Raw genomic sequence first — 21,616 nt, 5'->3', positions numbered from 1 at the left:
AGAATGATCTTGTAAAACATCACAAGTATAGACTCATGTGGACATAGTATGGGCACAACCATCTGTTTATGAATAGTCCATTATATAATGAATACAAAATTCCTCGCAGCCTGGATTGTGGAAACTAGATCCAGGGTCTTCATTTCTACTTCCCGAAACAGTACGATTCTATCCATGCGAATGAATGTGTTGATGTCGAACATGGTAGAAACCACTTGATTACCAGTCAATGATGTAAACTGTTAACAAGTGTGAGAGAAACCACCAGTAATGTCAATGGCTCTCAAAGTACCCAGTACAGTCCATGAGATGCGAATAAATGTGTTGATGTCAAGCATGTCACGGAATCCTTTGATCGAAAGTCAATGATGTAAACTGTCGTCAAAGGTGAGAAACCTGCCATTGATGCATGCAGATCTCAAGGTACTGACGATTCCTAGATCATCTTTCTAGATAATGAGCTGATGTCGATAGAAATCAATTCGTCATAAGCAAGCCCACAACACGAAATCATAGATCAAGTTGAAGAAATTTAGTTGCAAGAACTGACTCAGGGATGGTCAAGATGGATGACAGATATTTTGCAGATGAATGGCTTATTGGTAGTGACCTCTTGAACACATAACGACACGACAGATGGTTTGGTGACAATTGACCCAAAGTTAATACCCAGAAACCAGCTGAAAACTTTCAATGTGGTTTGATCAACTGTTAGGCAAAGGATTTCCCAACCCAGGTGAATAAAAGTGTCGTGTTCAAGAGTGGTTACAAAGTATGACAAACAGGCTCATTTTTCTCTCTTTTCCCCCACCATTGCTGGCAAGTACCTCTTTATTTTTGACAAGCTTGAGGAGGATAACATTTGCTTGATTATAAGCTCATCCTTCGGATGAGTCCAACTTAGTTTAAATTCGAACCCTAAGAAGGAGTGGTTCGTTCCTGTTTGTAATTGAACAGGTCCTTTACTATGAAATTTTAACGAGTCCAGTATAGGAGAAACTCGGCGTTTTTCAATTTTAGAGAGTCTGAAAAAACTTAAGAAGACTCCTGGTTTGACCTTTTTCGTAAATTTGTGTCTCCCAAGCTCGAAAAAGTATAAAATAATACTTGAGAGAACTGCTTGATCTTTTACGACCAAGGAGTACTTTTTGTCATTAGTGCCTTTGACCCTAAAAACTAAAAAAGCGATCAATGACACATCGTTTTATAAACAATATCGAATTTGAAACGACAAAAATCCGGCAATCTTTTCATGTTTTTACGGTCGGAAAAGAGCTGTAAGTGGACCGTCTTTTAATTCCGTTTTAACGAGTTTAAAAGAAACACTCGGCAATCTTTTCATGTTTTAGGAGTCAGAAAAGAGCTTAAAGATGACTCTACATGTTTTTCTGTTGAAAATGATAGATTTCACCTGAATAATCCTTTATTCTGCACAAAAACACAAACATTACTCATACCTGTTTGAAATGGATAAAAACGTCGCAAAATACCTTTTCAAAGTGAAACATAAACAAATTTACAATTTATTTACTCAAAAAACTTATAAAAAGGGCCTTTGTCAATTCATTTTTACCGTTTGAGTTTGGGTGAGAAAATAGTGCTTTTGCTCAGAAAACTTCCCGTGAAGATTGCGGAAAATCCAACCATCGGAATCGAGCGCCGTCTTCTCCAGGTAATCCACATCATCCTACTCTTCATTTTTAACCGTTTAATTTTTTGTTTTAGTCCTTTATTTCATTTTTGGGAGGGTTTTTAGGTGCAAAACCTGCGCGCGGGGGCCCGCAGGTTTACCATTGCGGGCCTACGGACCCCGACTTTTTCTCCATTGGGAAAAAGCTCGGGGTCCGCACCTTTCGTATAGACAAAGTGCAGTCCCACGCACTGTGTCTAACCCAGAGGGTGCGTACCCCGCCGCAAGGGTTTTGAACCCAAAAATTCTCAAAAATGGACCAATCAAAATATTTTCTAGCAATTTAATTAATCTTTATACTTGATGCAGAGAGTACATCATGCTAGATTGGCGTGAACGAGAGCATGAGGACGTGGATGCTGCCGCATGGAATCATCAGCCTTCACTTGATGCTTTGAGGGCGTGCGGATTGTACAAATTCTGGGCCATTCCTGGCATGAGGGCTCAGGTGGATTTCTTACAGTGGCTGGTTGACAGATGGAGCATACAAGACCAGTGCTTCTTCATTGGCGGCCACTAGCTCGAAATCGAGCCGGTGGACATATATTTCTTGACTGGTTTGCCTAAGAGAGGCGAAGACTTGACTCTGCACGGGACTAGGCCAGGTGGCCAGTCTGTCGATAGCCTCCGGCTAGAGTACTGCAATAGCCAGGCTAGAGACAAAGGGATAGATATAAAGACAATATCCCGTCCTGAGCTCATGGTGATTGCATTCACTGTCACCAGACTTTGCGGAGCTACCGCATTACATATTGCCACCGGATCCCAGATGCGTATGGCAGTTGATTGCTTTCGAGGCACCATCTTCAATTGGTGCGATGCCGTGTTGGCCAATGTGAAAGGCCAACTGACCAGGGCCAAGAACGGACGACTAAAGACCTTTGGTTATGGGGCTTTGGTCATGAGTTTTGGCCTGGAGAGGGTTCCTATGCTGATCCCACAACACCTTACTGTTGGAGCTAGGCTTCCCCGAGAGCCCAAACTGATGCGATGGGTCGCAGTCATGGCCCGTCACCCGGACGAGAGGACAGAGGTTGCTCGATTCAAACCTGAGTATTTCCAATGGCTAGAAAACCAGGTATTTTCTATTCAGGACTTCCCTTACGCTGGGATAGATTTTCATGGTGACCCAGACATGGCTCTTCCACCAGGAGAGCAGTGGGACGAGTCAGGTAAAATCCTTTCCAACATTTTTCCTATTTTAATTTTTTTTGTTATTTTTCCATCGTCTCAAAACTGATAGTAAAAATTTCAAATGCAGATGTGGGTCCACAGCGACCAGCCGCTCTCCGGCCTTTCGAGAGGAGGCAACCAGTTGCACCCGCGCCAGCCCCACAGGACGAATCAACAGAGGTTTTGGCCGAGTTGGAGGGTCATATCGAGCGCTTGACAGGAGATATTCCTGAGACCACTATAGACGACATTCCTTATCGACTTCAGCACTATGTGATTGGAGTCCTGGGACCCTTTAGGAGGTTCCTTTGCAAGGTGGCCCGTGCAGTAGTTTCTTATAGAGATCATCACCAGTGATAGGATGATCGCCTATTGTGGGCACATGTGACATTTTTGTTTTTTGTACTTATCATTTTTGCCGATCATAAGGTGTTTTTCAACCTATGATCGAGGACGATGTATTTTTTGACACACTCCTATATATATATATATATATATATATATATATATATATATATATATATATATATATATATATATATATATATATATATATATATATATATATATATATATCACTATTACCGGCTTATCTTGTTAATCATGTTATGGAATGATTTTAAATTTACATGTATGATTATTGCAAATCTCTATTTAACATTCGAGAAGCAATTGCATCTGCTAATGTATTTAAAGATCTCGGAATATGCTGATATTCAATGTAATCAAATTCACGTTCCAAGAGACGCACTCTCAAAAATAATCTTAATAACACTGGATTTCTAATGGCATACACTCTATTAAGCTGTAATACAACGAGTTCAGAATCTAACCTCACTATCAAACTCCGAATCCCAAATGAAATAGATTCAGACAATAACTCAATCACTGCACTGTACTCGGCAATGTTGTTTGTTGTTTGACTGAGGCTTACCCCATGCGTAGATACTAACTCATCAGAGGGCGAATACATAACCCAAGCTGCGGAAGAGATGTTCCGTGTATTACGACAAGCACCATCAGCGAAACCAATGTATGTTTGGAGAGGCATTGACATCTGCAATATCAAGAGTAAAACCAAGATAAGCAGAATAATGATGAAAAAACACTCTCTAAGCTAAGCACACTGTTTAAACTAAAACACACCAGCTAGAAAGAAAAACTATCCTAACTAAAAATCTCCATACCCATTCTTTTAAGCATAATACCTCTTCAAGTAAAGGCCATTTCTGGGTTTACCCAAAGAGTCCCCATCAAAGTCTACCAATTCATAAGCCCCTTTGGCTAGTTTTCGCTTGACAACATAGGGACCATGCCACATAGGAACGAATTTTCCAGCGCCTAATTTATCATTAGCTTGATCATACACTAAGACTAGATCTCCTTCCGAAAAATTTCGAGGGGTCACATTTCGATCATACTGAGCTTTCATTCGTTTTGCGTGAGTCTCGATTGCTAATGCAGCATCACGTCGATTCTCTTCTAATTGAGCCAAGTATAACAAACGCTTTTCCTCTTCAGAAGTGGCTGGAAGTAACTCGATGGCCATTTGCAGTGACGGGATTTCGCATTCAATGGGTAACACGGCTTCCAAACCATAGACTAGTTGGAAAGGAGTGAACCCTGTTGATGTTTTTACTGAAGTTCGGTACGCCCAAAGCGCTGAAAATAGCATGTTGTGCCAATTCGACCGATGAATCCCAATGATTCGTCGGATCATGATAACTAAAGCTTTGTTGATGGACTCAACCAGACCATTCGCTTGTGGATAATAATGGGTTGAACTATCGTGACATAAACCAAACTGGCCTGTAAGTTCGGTCATCATAACGTTTCAAAAATGACGACCATGATTAGTGATTATCGCTTGCGGGACACCAAACCTAGCAATTATATGATTGAACACGAAAATTGCAGCTGTCTTGCCGTCTGCCTCGAATGTAGGCATCGCCTCGGCCCACTTAGTAAAATAATCTACCGCAAGGATGATATACGCATGCCCCCCGGCTGAGTGAGGGTTATACCTCGATACCCCATTTGGCAAAAGGACCAACGACAATTATAGGGTGGAGAGGAGCAGGTGGAGCGCGCATCTTACGATAAAAAATCTAGCAGTTGTGGCATTTTCGGACCGCCGTAATACAATCTTTAAATAAAGACGGCCAGAAGTAGTCAGCGCGCAATATCTTTTGGGCTGTGGCATACCCAGACATATGACCGCCACACGCTCCAGAGTGACAGTCATTTAGAACCCTTTCAGCTTCCTCGTGAGTTAAGCAACGTTAAGTTGGCGAAGACTCGAAGGAGGAGGCAATTTGATGATAGCTTCGACCTTCGAGGGATCAACGCGAATTCCGGCTTTCGAAACTACAAACCCCAACAATCGACCCATTTCTATACAGAAGACACATTTGTGTGGGTTCAACTGAATATGATAATGCCTACACCTCATAAAGATTGCTCGTAAATGGACGAGGTGATCAACTCGATGTAAGGAATGAGCAGGCAAGTCATCGAGATAGGGTTGCACAATGTGCTTGATGTCATGAAACGCATAAGACATCGCCCTTTGAAAAGTTGCTCCGGCATTCTTAAGCCCAAAAGGTAATTTGCAATAAGCAAATGTCCCCCATGGACAAATGAAAGCCGTTTTTGGTTGATCGGCAGGTAGAATGTTGATTTGATTGTATCCGGAAAAACCGTCCATAAAGGAGAATATTTCGCTGCCAGCATTTACCCTCAAAAATGTTCAGCTTCTAACCTCCCCAGCAACTAGCCCAATGCCTGTATTTATAGTGCAATGGAGGGAGGTTACTAGGTCCTCCTTTAAAGGGATAAAGCCCTCCTTCAAAGGGATAGCTCCTCTCATCAAGGGATTAGCTCCTTCTCTTTTGGGATGCATGAACCACCTCAGAACGAACAATCCACGTCAAAATTCCTTCTAGAAACCTCTAGAATTAACCCAAAGTGAGTTTTTTAAGATAAAACTTGCGCCTTTTGACTTTCACAGGGTCCGCACCTACACCGTTAGGGACAGAGCGGGCAGGTCCGCAGTTTTTGTACACAGAAGGTGCGGGACCGCAGGTGACCATGAGAGAAAGTGCGGAACCAAAGTTACATTGATTTTTAATGTCTTTCTCTCATTTCCAAAGCTTGATTTGAAGAGCTGAGGTCTGAGACTTGCTTAGGAGGACAGTACAAGTGATTATAGACCCATACTGACTGCAAATAATCATGGTGACGATATTTTTGTGTAACATGGAGCTAGTGGTGTTCGTTGTATACATGTGTCTTGGGAATTTTACTTAATATTTGAAGCCTGATGGCTAGCACGTTCTTCATGCATGGATTATGAAATTTTGTAAGATTTTTCTATGAATGTTTATGATTAATGTTTATTTTCATCTATACTAAAGTAGTTGAACTATTTCGGTTATTTTAGTGCTTATCACATTGAGAATGTGTTGTAATGGTTGTAAGGATGTTCGCCTCTCTATGGACTATTCCACTAGATGTTATAATAATATTTCCTTTTCACGTGTGCCTATGCTAGGGTGGTACTATTACCTCTCTTTTAGAGGCTCACTTTACTTTTTCATCCGAAGTAGAAGAAACTTGACACATCTACAATCAAACATTCACCGGGCACACCTACTTTCGTTTCGAAGGCACATATGTGATTCTCTCTCTTGTTGACAACTAAATCCAAGGAAAACCATTAAGAAAACGACAACTGAGTCATATTCTGGATGGGGATCCTATCCCAAATAGTGTGAGGTCTAATTGGGACCACATATTAGGGAGACCCCCTTGAATGTTGGCAGGTCTAGTAATATCAACATTCTGGCACTAGAAGGAAGGTAACTAGATTGTTACGATTGATAACTCCACCCACCCTCATCATACTTCTTTTGGTCAAAGAAGTAACATTCCCAACACCTCTCCCACTCATATTCTTGAAGTTTGCAGATCTTCTCAACCTGACCCAGAACAAAATTATGAAATTTCTTATGAGCACATCTAGTTAACCCGACCTATAACCCATTGCTTTGCAAAGGATATTGGATTAATTATTAGAGCACATTATCTTCCTTATTTTCTAAAGAAGAAAGAAACAACTCCCACTGGGATAGTGGTTTCTATAGTTGAAGATTTGGTTTTTTCCACCCTCGAAGAGTTAGCAGAATCTACAGAAACTGTAGAGAAACCAGAGCATCCTCCATCTTCTAACGAGGGTGACAAAGACAACGTTGTGCTCTTAGATGACCCTTTTCATGGGTTAAGCAACCATGAAGAAAATTCATCAAATTATGAAGAAGAGGAATGGCATGAAAATGAAACCATGGTAGACCAAGATCTGGATTAGATGTTGTAGGGCTGACTGGCTCTACTTGGTGTTTTACACAAGATGCCAAGACACTCAGAAAAGTTGTTAACAAAGTATGACCCTGACAAAGTGGTCAAAGTGGAATATCATTTGGATAACTTATATCTACACCTACATATGCTCAAGGTCCATTATGATGATGTTGCATGTAGACTATTTCCTTGTACCTTAGATTGTAGAGAAACTGTTTGGTACCACAGTCTTCCTCCCAAATTAATCCAGAATTGGAAGGGGTTTAAAAAGTTGTTCATTGAAAAGTTTGCCGATGAAAAAATCCCAACTATTAAAAGAGTTGGGAAATTTGAAGATGAAGAAAAAAGATAAAGTTAAAGATTTTAATCATAAGTTCAATTGCATATTGAAAAAATTTCATACGGATACATAGCCTCATGACTTCATCACAATTGATTATTATACTTTTGCCTTTTCGACAAGTATCACACAGTTCATGAAGAGAACTACGAAAGTAAATTTGGATGAAGATTTTGAAAAAAATCCATTGTGGTTGAAAAGGACTTACATGGGATCAAAGTCATTGTTGATGATGAACCATCAAAAGACTCCAAGGAGATAGGTAAAAATTCTTAGGCCACCTCAAGCAAGGCAAAGGATAAAGAAGCCACTGATCTTGAGAGCTTGACCCAAACCATCAAGTGTTTGTCAATGAGTTGGTAGAATTAAAACAAAGGTCAAGAGAGACCACTGTTAGTAGCAAGACCCAAAAATTCAACTTCCTGAGGGGATCTACCAACAACAACAATAACAACAACAACAATCAACCAACTAAATCTTCACAAATCTCGAATGTCATGTTAAATGTCAAAAGTATGGGCATGGACCAATATTGCTCTTTTTGTCAAAAGTATCATTCATAAAATACATGCCCATAGTGGAATAAAAACATGAATTCTCTGGCTGTGCAGATCATTGCCACAATAATTTCAGATGAGAAGATGGAGGAAAAGGAAGAAACCACCATGACTAGACTACAAGTGTTGGGCACGCAGTGAGAAGAAAACTATCGAAGAACCACCACTAAGTGAGGCCCCAAATAAAAATAAAAATAGTCTATATAAGTTGAGGAGTTAGGGGCCAGTTTCCGAACAAGAGATGACGAGGAAAAAATTGAAGGAATAGTTGTTAAGAAAGGTCACACTACTTGTCAACTTAGCTCAGAACACTTAGAGTAAGTCTGGAAAAGATGCTACCATGAACAACACTTCTACCAATAGTAACATCAATTCCACCACCTTGGAAGTGTCAAACAAAGCCATTCCTCCATACACTTTAGCAATGCTTGCTGCGTTGGATTATAATATAGTGGATGACATGAAAAAATCCCACGCAAATATTTTGATCTTTGAGCTTACAAGGATAGCCGACTAGTGGGAATTTCTTCTCCTAGCCTTTGAACAACCTTCCTTAGGTAACGATGTTGCTTCTTCGCAAAAGGGATTTGGTAAGTCTTCTGGTCCCCTAGAGTCAGTTGTTAATGCTTTAACATTAGAATCTAACACAGCCTACCCACCGTTTTTCTTGACTTTCAAAATTTTTAATTAAAATGTATACAATTTCTTAGTTGATTCCGGTGCATCCGTAAATGTAATGCCATTATCTGTTGCAAAGAAAATAAATATGGGATAAGACCAATGCACAGGTCATTCAAGTGGACAAGACTTGTGTCCATGCTATTGGTGAGCTTAGAAATGTTCTTATCCACTTATCATCTGATCACCAAGTTCATTAGTGCATAAACATAGTAATTGTGGACATTTTGGAAGCCTATGGTGTATTATTGAGTAGAGACCGGTCCAACAAATTAGAGGGGTATTTTGCTACTGACTGGTCACACTTATGGCTTCCGTATAAGGGTAGGATCAACAACCAAATCCGAGTAGAATGAGAACCTTAAATGAAGCACATTTTCATACCCTTAGAGGGAAAGAATGAGGTAGTTTCTTTCACATATCTGATTTTTGGAAATTGCTTCTTGGAGACTAACATTGGGTGATACTTTTCTTAGCCGTCCCTAGTCCCACCAGACACACAGTTGGAACTCCTTCCTAGTCCAACTGGAAAAAATGACCTATTTATAGTAGTAGTACTAGTGTAGGGAATATCTCTTGTATTTTTTATGTTTGGATTTTGTATTTTGACGGTTCTAAGACACAAGAGGACTCCAAAGCTGGTTGCGTTTTAGTATACCCACAATGGAGGAAACTCATGATCTCTTTTCGTTTGGAATTTGAGTGCACTAATAACACTGTCAAATATGAAGCACTCATCGTGGGATTACCGAAATCCATTGACCTCAAAATTGGTTCTCTTAAAGCAATAAGAGGCTCTGAGATCGTCATACAACATGCACAAAATACTATACACTGTGTGTCACCTAATTTAAAATGTTATCAACAATAGGTATGGCATTTGATTTCTCAATTTTTGGATTTCAATATTAAATCTATTCCTAAAATGCATAACATAGCTATAGATGCATTAGCAAATGATGTTGCTAGGTTTTCACCGCTTAGGGATAGTTTTTCTAATGAAATTATTTATAAGTAATCCATCCATGATAATATCACTAATCTACACGTTTTCGATGATGACCAACAAATACTACATTTCATGGAAAGCATTGATGTATTCAAAGATGTAGCCATTGACGAAGACAAGCAAAATAATGTGTTGCAATATGAAGCTCAAGCGAGAAAAGAGAACCCCATGTCAAAGGGTGTGGTATCACCTGAGAATTTGTATGGCTTATAAAGTCACTTTAGAGGACCAATCGACACTAAGACTCATAGTTAAAAATTGTCGCATGATAATATCAATATTGGAATGAAGAAAGATCCAAATTTTGTTATTCTCAGTACTTATTGCACACCTCAAGAATGGGCAACCTTTATCCTCTTGTTCAAGAATTACCGAGATATTTTCACATGGACATATGAGGAGCTCAAAACTTATGACACGTGAATAATCCAACATGTTATTCCAATAAAGGAAGGAACCAAATCTTTTCAACAGAAACTGCGGAAGGTACATTTGAGGCTTGACTCCTTGATTCAGAAGGAGTTAAGGAAGATATTGGATGCTTAGATCATTTACAAAGTGTAACATTCAACATGGGTTTCTAATCTAGTCCCAGTGAGGAAGAAGTCTAGGGAAATATGCTTGTCAGTAGATTTTTTAAATCTCAATCGTGCCTCAAAAAAAGACAATTATCCTATGTTGTCAATGGAGCAGATATTATAGATAGTATCAAGTTCAGAAATGTTTTTTCTTCTTGGCAAATTTTCTAGCTACAACCAGGTTTTGTTCTTAGATCCTGAAATACTTAAAAAAACATTTCAAACGAAGTGGGGCACATTCTCTTTCAGGAGAATGTCTTTTGGGTTGGTCAATACTTTTGAAACTTTCCAATGTGAGAAGGACATCACATTTCATGGTCTGATCGGTCAAAGCATGGTGGCATATCTTGACGATGTCACAATGTTTACAAAGAAGAAGTCTTACCACCTACTCCACCTTAAGAAAATCTTTGAGGGATGTCGAAAATACAGGATTTATCTTAATCCCAAGAAGATAATTTTTATAGTGCCTGAGGGAAATTTCTTGGGCCATATCATAGTGAAGAATGGGATTAAAGTAGACCCTGAAAGGTTTAAGGCTATCACACAAATTCCCTTCCTAATAAACAATAAAGCCATGCAGTCCTTCTTGGGGAAGATAATTTTTCTCTGCAAGTTCATCTTTGATTATGCTCAAATAGTGAAACCCATGTAGGAGATGGTACAGAAGGATGCACTCTACAAGTGGGACAAAAGGGAAAAAGATTAATTTTCTTGTATTAAGAAAGTGATCATAGAAGAAAAAACCTTGTACAACCCAAATTTCAACAAGTATTTCTTGTTCTACACCTTTGCTTTTGATACTTCTTTGGTTGTCATGCTCACGCAAAAATATGTTCAGAATAATGAGCGACCTATATATTTCATGAGTGCTAGCATAAAGGGCCTAAATTAACTACCCCGCCATTGATAAATAAGCTTATGCAGTCTACAAGGCGGTGAAGCAATTCTAGTCTTATATCTTGAAGAATCATTGTATTAGCTTTGTACCGCACCCAATAGTTAGATCGTTGTTTGATCGAAAAGAGTTGGGTGAGAGAAGAGAAAACTGGATGATTGGTCTACAAGAGTATGATATAGAATTCAAAACAATTCACACTATCAAGGGCCATGGTCTATGTCGGCTAGCAGTAGAAGTAGTGAATGCAACAAAAAATGATCCATCTGGATGGGAGTAGGAGATCAAGATGTACAATGTTGAGTGAGATTTTCCCATTACTATTTGAAAATCATGGTACACAGATGTGCATAAGTATCTTAAGCATGGTACTTTTACCTCTCAGTTATCTGCAAAACAAAAGAGGGAAGTCAGGTTAAAAGGTTTATCTTACCAATTATTGCATCAAGTCATTTTCAGAAAGCACCATAAAGGAGTATTGCTTAGATTCTTAGAAGCATGTGATTCATAAAAGGTGTTACGTGATATCCATGATGGACCAACTGGAGGGAACTTCAAAGGTGATACTACAACACACAAAGTCATGTGGGCCAACTTTTATTGACCCACATTATTTAAATATGCTCATGCATATTCCCACAAGTCTTTAGTCTGTCAGAGATGTGCCAACCATGGAAATAAGTCAACCACCCCATTGCAACCTATCGTTGTAGAAGAACCATTTCAACAATGGGTTTTGGATGTTATTGGTGATATTTTTCTGCACTCATAAAAGCAACACCACTATATTCTCGTTGCCACAGATTACTTTACGCGGTGGACAAAAGAAGTTCCACTCAAGCGAGTGAACGATCAGGAAGTCATTAACTTCCTCAAACAAAATATCATATCAATTTTGGCTTTCTAACTTCACTTATTTTCGACAACGAAATGTAATTTTCATTGTTGAGATTATATGAATTTACATTGGAAAATGGTTTTGTATTGAAACATTTTGCTAATTACTGTCCACAAGGAAATGGTCTTGTTGAGTCCATTAAAAAGAACCTTATCCGCATTATCAAGAATATCGTTTTCTATGAACAAAGGAGCTGGCACTTTGCTTTAGTGAACGCCCTATGGGATGATCGAGTCAATCCTAAGCCTTATTTGAATACATCCCCTTACTTCTTGGTGTACGGAAAAGAATTTATCCTACCCTTGAACATCTTTTTTCTTTCCCCCTAAATTTCACAAGAACCCTAGGGTAAGCCATGATTATTGGTTCAAAGTGTGATAGACACCCTCTGCAAGCTATAGGAAGAAAGATAGAAAGCTAAATAAATTTTTTCTCTTCGTTAGAGTCGTATCAAGAGATGGTTTGACAAGAATTTTGCAGGGAAAAATGAATTTTGTGTGGGTGATCTAGTCTTGAAGTCGGACAAGGCCCACGGAGACAAAGGTAAACATAATAAGTTCCAATCCCTATGGATCAGATTGTTCTGTTGGAAATAATACTGAGAGGGGGGGTGAATCAGTATTATCAGATCAATAATTTAATTTTCAAAAATGATTTGTATATGCTACTTTAGCTCAGTGAACTAGCGTGTATACGCAACTGTACTTAATGCAACCAGCATATATGCAGAGATCTTTAGATTTACGCAAATTATCATGTATTGAAATTTAATCAGTATATTAGGAATTCATTAGACAGTGCAGTAAAAGCAGAATAAAGCATCACACATAAGCAACACACAAGAACACCAAGATATAAGGTGGAAACCCAATGTGGGTAAAAACCACTTGCTGCTGTCATTTTTGTCTTGTTTTAATAATAAGAAAATTATGTTTACAATTTTGTATTGGTGCAGTCTTATACTAGGACATAGGCTTCTACCTATAGAAGGCTACAACCTTCTCTCATTCTCCAACTTCTACTGGAAGGGAGCTACAACCCCCTAGCTCTTGTACTAACTAATATGTTTACTAGTACGTAGGTGCTGACATACAGAAGGCTACAACCTTCTCTTTTCTACCAGGGAGCACGTTTCATAAATTTTCAGACTGGATCCATCAACAACATCATTCAATCATCAAATATATATGCATCAAACAATCTCCTTTTGAACCAATCACAACCGAATCAATCAATCACTTTGACAACCCATCAATCTGATCATTCAGAATGCTGTCACCAGAATATAGTAACCAGAACCCAAAACACTGGAACAACAAACATAAGCAACTAAAACATATTTTATAAGGTATACGCTACTTCCATGTGTTGAACCTGCATGCATATGTGCTTTCCTCAAAGCAAACCAGCATACAGATCTACAAATCAAATTTATGATGTATACGTTGCTTTGATGTGCAGAACCAGCGTGTATACACTCCTTTTCTAGAGTGAACCTGTGTACAGATCTGTAAACGATGATTTAAACATTACAACTACTCCAGACTTCAGTCATACCCAGATCATCATATTTACAGATTACAACATGCGCTAGATATTCAGATACATGATCAAACCATAAAAAGATAATTCACTTCAAGCCTTAAGATCCTGATACATAATTAGATCTTATCCTTCATTAAACGCTAAGCTTCATCCTTGGTTAAGATCAAGCATAGCACCATAAGCCAATAACTTGCATAGATCTCATACTTCATTAGATATTTGATACTTGCACACCTTGGCCTAATGATCTTCTCCTATTTTTATAGTTTTAGGCCTTTCTCAATACCATGGACCAAAACCACTTAGGACCAATACCTTGGACCAAATACCTAGGGTCAATACCTCGGACTAGATACCTTGGACTAATACCATGGATCAAAGTACCATGGACCAAATACTTTAGACCAAAAATTTAGTTTTCCAAGGTATACATGCTTTTCCTTCTGTGAAAGTGTGTGTGTACGTATACGCGACTTGTATACAGTGAACCTGCGTGTATACGCAACTTGGTCAATGGTGAACCTATGTATACCTCTCTTTCTTCATTCTGTGAGGACTGATCTATCATTCTTTGTTGTTTACCTGCTATACTGTGATATGATTCCTTGAAGCTTCCCTGCATTTCATCACATTTGTAAACACTACTGTCATGCATTCTATCACATCTAATATCTCTTTTGTAGATTCATCTAGTTACCATATACAAGTGAGTTTTTATGCTACAAGTGGGTTTCCATCAAGTACAACACATACATCATAATGCTAATAATCTCCCACTTTGGACTTGTTGGCAACAACCACACCAAGTCACTCCCCCTTTGACATCAAGGGCAAAGGGTCATGCTCCCCCTAAGTGCATGCTAAATTCTCTAATATGCTGAAGTGTGCTGATTGAGCTCCCATGATCAAGTCCATGCTCCCCCTGAGCATAAGAAAAGTCTGCAAAAAGATTTTCTAAAAGAAGAACATGACTCTATACATACATCACAAATGACCTTCCTATCACCAATGACTCATACATACATCCATCTCCCAACCAAGTGGGGATATACCAAATTTGACTCATCCACCCAACCAAGTGGGGATATATCAATTGTTTATACATGACAAAAACAAGAAACATTACATCATCCATCCCATGCATAGTGGGGTTACAAATTAGGTCTTTTCATGACCGTTACATTAAAAGATATACATGACATATATAACAAAGACCAAATATCTTAAACAAGACCATGATAGTCATCAGCAACTATCATATGATCTGCACCATCAGCAGCATCTGTCAACAACATCCAGACCAGCAACCTGTGTATGTCCATCATTAGTTCCCAAAATATCATCAACCATGTTCTCCCCCTGAACCTGTTCCACCTGTTCACTGTCAGATCTGATCATTGCATATGTCAGTAAGAGATATCAAAGCATCATCATCAATCAGATATACATCAAGTTATCAACAACTTTATGAGGACCAATATATTTCCACATGTTATCAACAGAGTGAAAACATCATCAAACAGAGCAGATAATTGACAGAACCATAGCAGACCCCTTTTTCCTGAGTCTGGGCCACTGCTTTTCTTTAAACCAACATATACGCGACTGTGCCCACAGAAACCCGTGTATGTACATGACTACGCTTCATGAAACTCATGTATAACCACCTTTCTTTGAAAAAAATAGGATTTAACAGTAGGATGATGCAACAACTACTCCTAGCTTTTGTCTGAGATATTCAAATGTCTCTCTGGGCAGTGGTTTAGTGAATATATCAGCAACTTGTTCTTTGGAGGGAACATATTCCAGTTTGACCTTTTGTTCAAGCACTTGTTCATGTAGGAAATGATATTTGATGGGTATGTGCTTGGTCTTGGAGTGCATGACTGGATTCTTTGAAATACTGATGGCACTTGTATTATCACATAGAATGGAGATGGGTGGAGTACATGTAATCTGAATATCTTGCAAGGTTTGCATCATCCAAAATAGTTGTGTGCAACAAGATGTAGCAGCCATGTATTCTGCTTTAGCTGTAGATAATGCAATTGAACTTTGTTTCTTACTGAACCAAAACACTAACCTGGAACCCATATAGAATGCACCACCACTAGTGCTTTTTCTGTCATCAACACTTCTTGCCCAATCTGCATCTGTATATGCATGAAGTGTAAGATCTGTATCTCTAGGATACCATAAACCAAATTTTGTGTTCCTTGAAGATATTTGAAAATCCTTTTGACTACCTGAAGGTGTGATTCCTTTGGATTTTCTTGGAATCTTCCAACTATTCCCACCGCATGCATGATGTCCGGTCAGGTACCTGTTAGATAAAGCATATTGCCAATCATGGATCTATAAGTTGGTTGATGTACTGTTGTTGATTCATCATTTGAGCTAAGACTACATCCTGTTACCATTGGGGTACATACTGGTTTAGAATCTTCCATGCCAAACTTTTTCATGATCTGTTTGAGATATTTAGTTTGTGAGAGAAAAATACCATCTTTATTTTGTTGAACTTGTAGACCAATAAAATAGGTAAGCTCACCAAGCAAAGACATTTCAAACACTTGCTGCATTATTGAAGCCAAATTCTGACTCATGGATTCTTCATTGCTACCAAAAATGATATCATCAACATATTCAACCATTATTAGCAATTTATCAGTGTCCATATTTGTATATAGATTTCTATATGCTGACCCCTTTGAAAAACCCTATTGGTGGAGATATTTGTCAAGACGGTAATACCAGGCCCTTGGATCCTGTTTTAGAGCATAGAGAGCCTTTCTGAGTTTGCATACAAGTTTTGCATCATTTCCAAGAATGAATCCTTCTGGATGTTCAATATAGACTTCTTCTTCTAAGTCTCCATTAAGAAAGGCAAATTTTACATCCATTTGGTATACTTTGAATTTATGAAAACTAGAAAGAGCAAGAAACATTCTTATGGCTTCAAGTCTAGCAACAGGTGCAAAAGTTTCTTCAAAATCTATACCTTCTTGTTGAGCATATCCTTTGCAAATGAGTCTAGCTTTGTTTCTGATAACTTCTCCATTTTCGTTCAGCTTGTTTTTGAATATCCATTTGGTTCCTATGATATTCTTATCATGAGGTCTAGGAACTAATTCCCAAGTATTATTCTTTCCAATTTGCTCAAGTTCTTCATTCATGGCCTTGACCCAACATTCATCTTTGCATGCTTCATTTACATTTTGAGGTTCGGTGGAATATAGTAATGCTAGATAGCTTGAGGCTTCTGTAATAGTTCTCGTCTGCACACCTGCCCCTTTTCCCCCTAAAATTTGAGTTTCTGGATGGTTTTTCTAAACATACCTGGACAGAGTCTTTTCTTCTACTGTTATCTCTTCTTCTAGTGCTTCATTGGTTTCTTCTTCAGAATTAGTGTGATTTGATGAGGGAAATTGATCCTCATCTTCTTCATTGTCATAATCTTCAGTTTTTATCTATTTTGGATTTTTGCATGTTTCATCAACCACAACATCAATACTTTCAATAATTTTCCCAAGTCTTTTATTATAACATTTATATCCTTTACTTCGAGAAGAGTAGCCAAGAAGAAAACCTTCATCTGCTCTAGGTTCAAACTTACCAAGTTTTTCATCAGTCCTTTTGATATAACATTTGCTTCCAAAAACTTTGAAATATTTTACAGTAGGAGTCTTACCATACCAAAGTTCATGTGGAGTTTGAGTGCTGTTTACCTGAACATTTTCTTGGTTGAGAATAGTGACGGCAGCGAATGCAGCTTCACCCCAAAATTTTGCAGGAGTTCCAGATTCATCTAGCATAGCACAAGCCATTTGTTGAATAGTTATGTTCATCCTTTCTACCACTCCATTTTGTTGAAGAGTCATTGCAGTGGAGAACTGCCTTTTTATGTTCACAAAATTCAAAGAATTCATTCGAGGTAAATTCCCCTCCTCGATCAGATCTGAGGCATTTGATTTTGTGATCTGATTCATTTTCAACCAAAGCTTTGAAGGCTTTGAAATTTTCAAATGCTTCATATTTATGCTTTAGAAGACCTATCCATCACATTATGGAAAAATCATCAATGAACAATATAAAGTATTCTTCTCCACGTGGTGACTTTTTCCTTGATGGTCCACATAAATCAGTATGAACAAGTTCAAGAGGCTTACTACCTGACCCTTCCTTTTCGATGAAGTGAGATCTGGTTTGCTTACCGAATTGACATGATTTGCATATAGTATTTTCAGGAATGTTGATATCTAGAAGATCACGAACAGCCTGGAATCTGCATGCTTTTCTTATTTGAGAAAAGCTTAGATGTCCCAATCTTCTGTGCCATAGCCAGTTTCATCATTTTTGCTTAGATAGAACTATTGTTGTCCTCCCTTGAGTATGTATAGGTTTTTTGCAGTTCTTGTACCTTTGATCATGGTCTCTCCTGTATCAAGCTCACGAAAAACACATCCATTTGATCGAAATACTACTTCATTTCCTTGATCACACGTTTGGCTCACACTCAAAAGGTTATGCTTTAAGCCATCAACATACATAACATTCCCAGCTTTAACTTTTTCTTTCAAGAAAACATAGCCTTTACCTTTTATGACAGCAAGAGTGTCGTTTCCAAATGAGACACTCTTTTCCTTTTCTACGGCATTATATGAGTGTAGTTTTTCTTTGTCACTTGTCATGTGTTTTGAGCATCCACTGTCGCCGTACCACTAGTTTTTTTGTCCTTCTGCATACAAGGCTATACCATATCTTTCTGTTTGTGGTTCTTTCTTTCTCCATATTTTGGGATTTAATGGATTTTTCTCCTTTTGAGATATTTGCCTAAATTTACTCCTACATTCATATTCTTCATGGCCAAAGTTGTTACAGATTGAGCATTCTATTTCATTTTCAAGAAGAGAAAAGTTATTATAGGAAATTTTCTTGATCCCTACCACATTCCTTTGATTTCTTGCTTCTCTAGTCATGATGGTTTTGTAAGCAACACATTGAGCAGCTTTGTGTCCAAAATTATGACATGAGAAACATTGACCATAAAAGAAGTTCCTGCGATTATTGAATCTACTAACCTGGTGATTGTAGTTTCTATTGATATTCATCTTTGAAGCAAGTTGGGTACAATTTACCTTAGGTTGGTTGTGGCTTCTGTTTATCCTTGAAGTAAATTAAGCATGATTTACCTGGTGATCTGCTTTATGCCTTTGCTGACGATTGTCAAACTGTCCACTGCTCTTTGCTGCATCAAGATAGCTTTTAGTGGAGGTTGATAGCTTCTGTGATTGAGATGCTTCCTCAATATATCCAAGACCTGTCTTTATTAGAGGAGAATGCTGCACTTTGATAATTTCATTTAAGGTTTCTGATCCTTTAGCAAATCTAAGATTTAGAGCTTTTGTTTTCTCATGGTCCTTTCTTAGACCCACAATTTCACATTCTAGTTTTTCATTCTGTTTTTCTCTTTCAGCATGTTGGTATGTCAAGGTATCTATAATCATATTCTTTTCTTCTAAATAGATTTTTAGTTTAGAGATTTATTCATAAAGGTCATATTCATCTAAAGCATCCAAGAAATCATCATCTTCATAAGCCATCAGAAGTCTATAGTCATTACTATTTTCATCTTCATCACTATTTGATAAACCATCACTATCTTCATGAGTATAGTAGTTCTTTTTTACTTACCACAGATTCCTGTTTTCATATGATCGACTCTATTTTGTAGAGGAACATATGCTAAGGTCAACAATTATGAAAGGTATTTATTTCTTCTCTGGAATCCATTACTGACAAAGCTTCTTGAAATCCAAAGTTCTTCTTCTTCTTCTGAAATATGTCTTGATTCATTGAGTTATTCTTTTCCTTTTGTTGAAGCTTTAAATGTAGCTTCTTTCATATCTAATGGTCCTCCTTTTCTCATTTCAAACGTAGTTAAGATTTCGTGAAGCTGTGTCATAGTAATAGTCTGTAGATCCTGTTTTTCTTCTATGTCAGATACTTTTGATTCAAATTTAGCGGATAAGGATCTTAAAACTTTTTCAACTAAGGTAACTTCCTTTATCTCTTCACCCAGATTCTTCATGCAATTAACAACCTCATCTACACGTAAGAAGTAACTAGCTATAATTTCATCATTGTGCATCTTGAGAGTTTCATATTGAATTCTGAGAGTTTTCATTTTAGCACATTTTACCTGAGAGTCTCCTTCATAGCTTAGAACAATTTTGTCCCATATTTCTTTGGTTGATTTGAGCTGCATAACTTTGACAAACTCTGATTGTGATAGACTTCCCAATAATGTATTGACAACCTTGGCATTGGTTTCATATTTCTTTTTATCTGTCATATCTATAGGAATTGTAGATGGAAATGTATATCCACCTTCCACGATTTCCCAGACATCTGTTCGAAGTGATTGAAGGTAGGCTATTGTTCTTACCTTCCAATAAACAAAGTTGCTCCCATCAAAGATTGGCGGTCTAATGGATCTCCTGCTTTCTTGATTACTCATGATGATGGATCTTCCTTCAAGCGATCAAGCTTCTTTTGAAGGACCTCGCTCTAATACCAATTGTTGGAAATAATACTGAGAGGGGGGATGAATCAGTATTATCAGATCAATAATTTAATTTTCAAAACTGATTTGTATACGCTACTTCAACTCAGTGAACTAGAATGTATATGCAACTGTACTTAATGCAATCAGCGTATATGCAGAGATCTTTACATTTACCCAAATTATCATGTATTTAACTTTAATCAGTATGTCAGGAATTCATTATATAGTGCAATAAAAGCAGAATAAAGAATCACACATAAGCAACACACAAGAACACCAAGATATAAGGTGGAAACCCAATGTGGGTAAAAACCACCTGCTGCTGTTGTCTTTGTCTTATTTTAATATTAAGAAAATTATGTTTACAATTTTGTACTGGTGCAGTCTTATACCAGTACATAGGCTTCTACCTGTAGAAGGCTACAACCTTCTCTTGTTCTCTAGCTTCTACTGGAAGGGAGCTACAATCCCCTAGCTCTTGTACTAGCTGATATGTTTACTAGTACGTAGGTGCCAGCCTACAGAAGGCTACAACTTTCTCTTTTATACCAGGGACCACGTTTCATAAATTTTCAGACTGGATCCATCAACGAAATCATTCAATCATCAAATATATCTGCATCAAACAATCTCCTTTTGAACCAACCACAACCAAATCAATCAATCACTTTGACAACCCATCAATCTGATCATTCAGAATGTTGTCACCAGAATACAATAACCAGAAACCAAACCAAAACCCAGAACACTGAAACAGCAAAAAAAAGCAACTAAAACATATTTTATAAGATATACGCTACTTCCATGTGTCGAACTTGCGTGCATACGTGCTTTCCTCAAAGCGAACCAACGTACAGATTTGTAAATCAAATTTATGATGTATACGCTGCTTTGATATGCAGAACCAGCGTGTATACACTCCTTTTCTAGAGTGAACCTATGTACAAATCTATAAATGATGATTTAGACATTACAACTATTCTAGACTTCAGTCATACCCAGATCATCATATTTACAGACTACAACATGCGCTAGATATTCAGATACATGATCAAACCATAAAAAGATAATTCACTTCAAGCCTTAAGATACTGATATATCATTAGATCTTATCCTTCATTAAACGTTAAGGTTCATCCTTGGTTCAGATCAAGCATAGCACCATAAGCCAATAACCTGCATATTAGATCTCATACTGCATCAGATATTTGATACTCGCACACCTTGGCCTAATGATCTTCTCCTCCTTTTATAGTTTTAGGCCTTTCTCAATACCATGGACCAAAACCACTTAGGACCAATACCTTGGACCAAATACCTAGG

The sequence above is a fragment of the Pinus tabuliformis genome, chromosome J (genome assembly GCF_031772625.1).
Source record: "Pinus tabuliformis cultivar Carrire ecotype Pingquan chromosome J, CPIR1, whole genome shotgun sequence".
NCBI classification, from domain to species: Eukaryota; Viridiplantae; Streptophyta; class Pinopsida; order Pinales; family Pinaceae; genus Pinus; species Pinus tabuliformis.
This window is presented reverse-complemented; position numbering follows the sequence as displayed.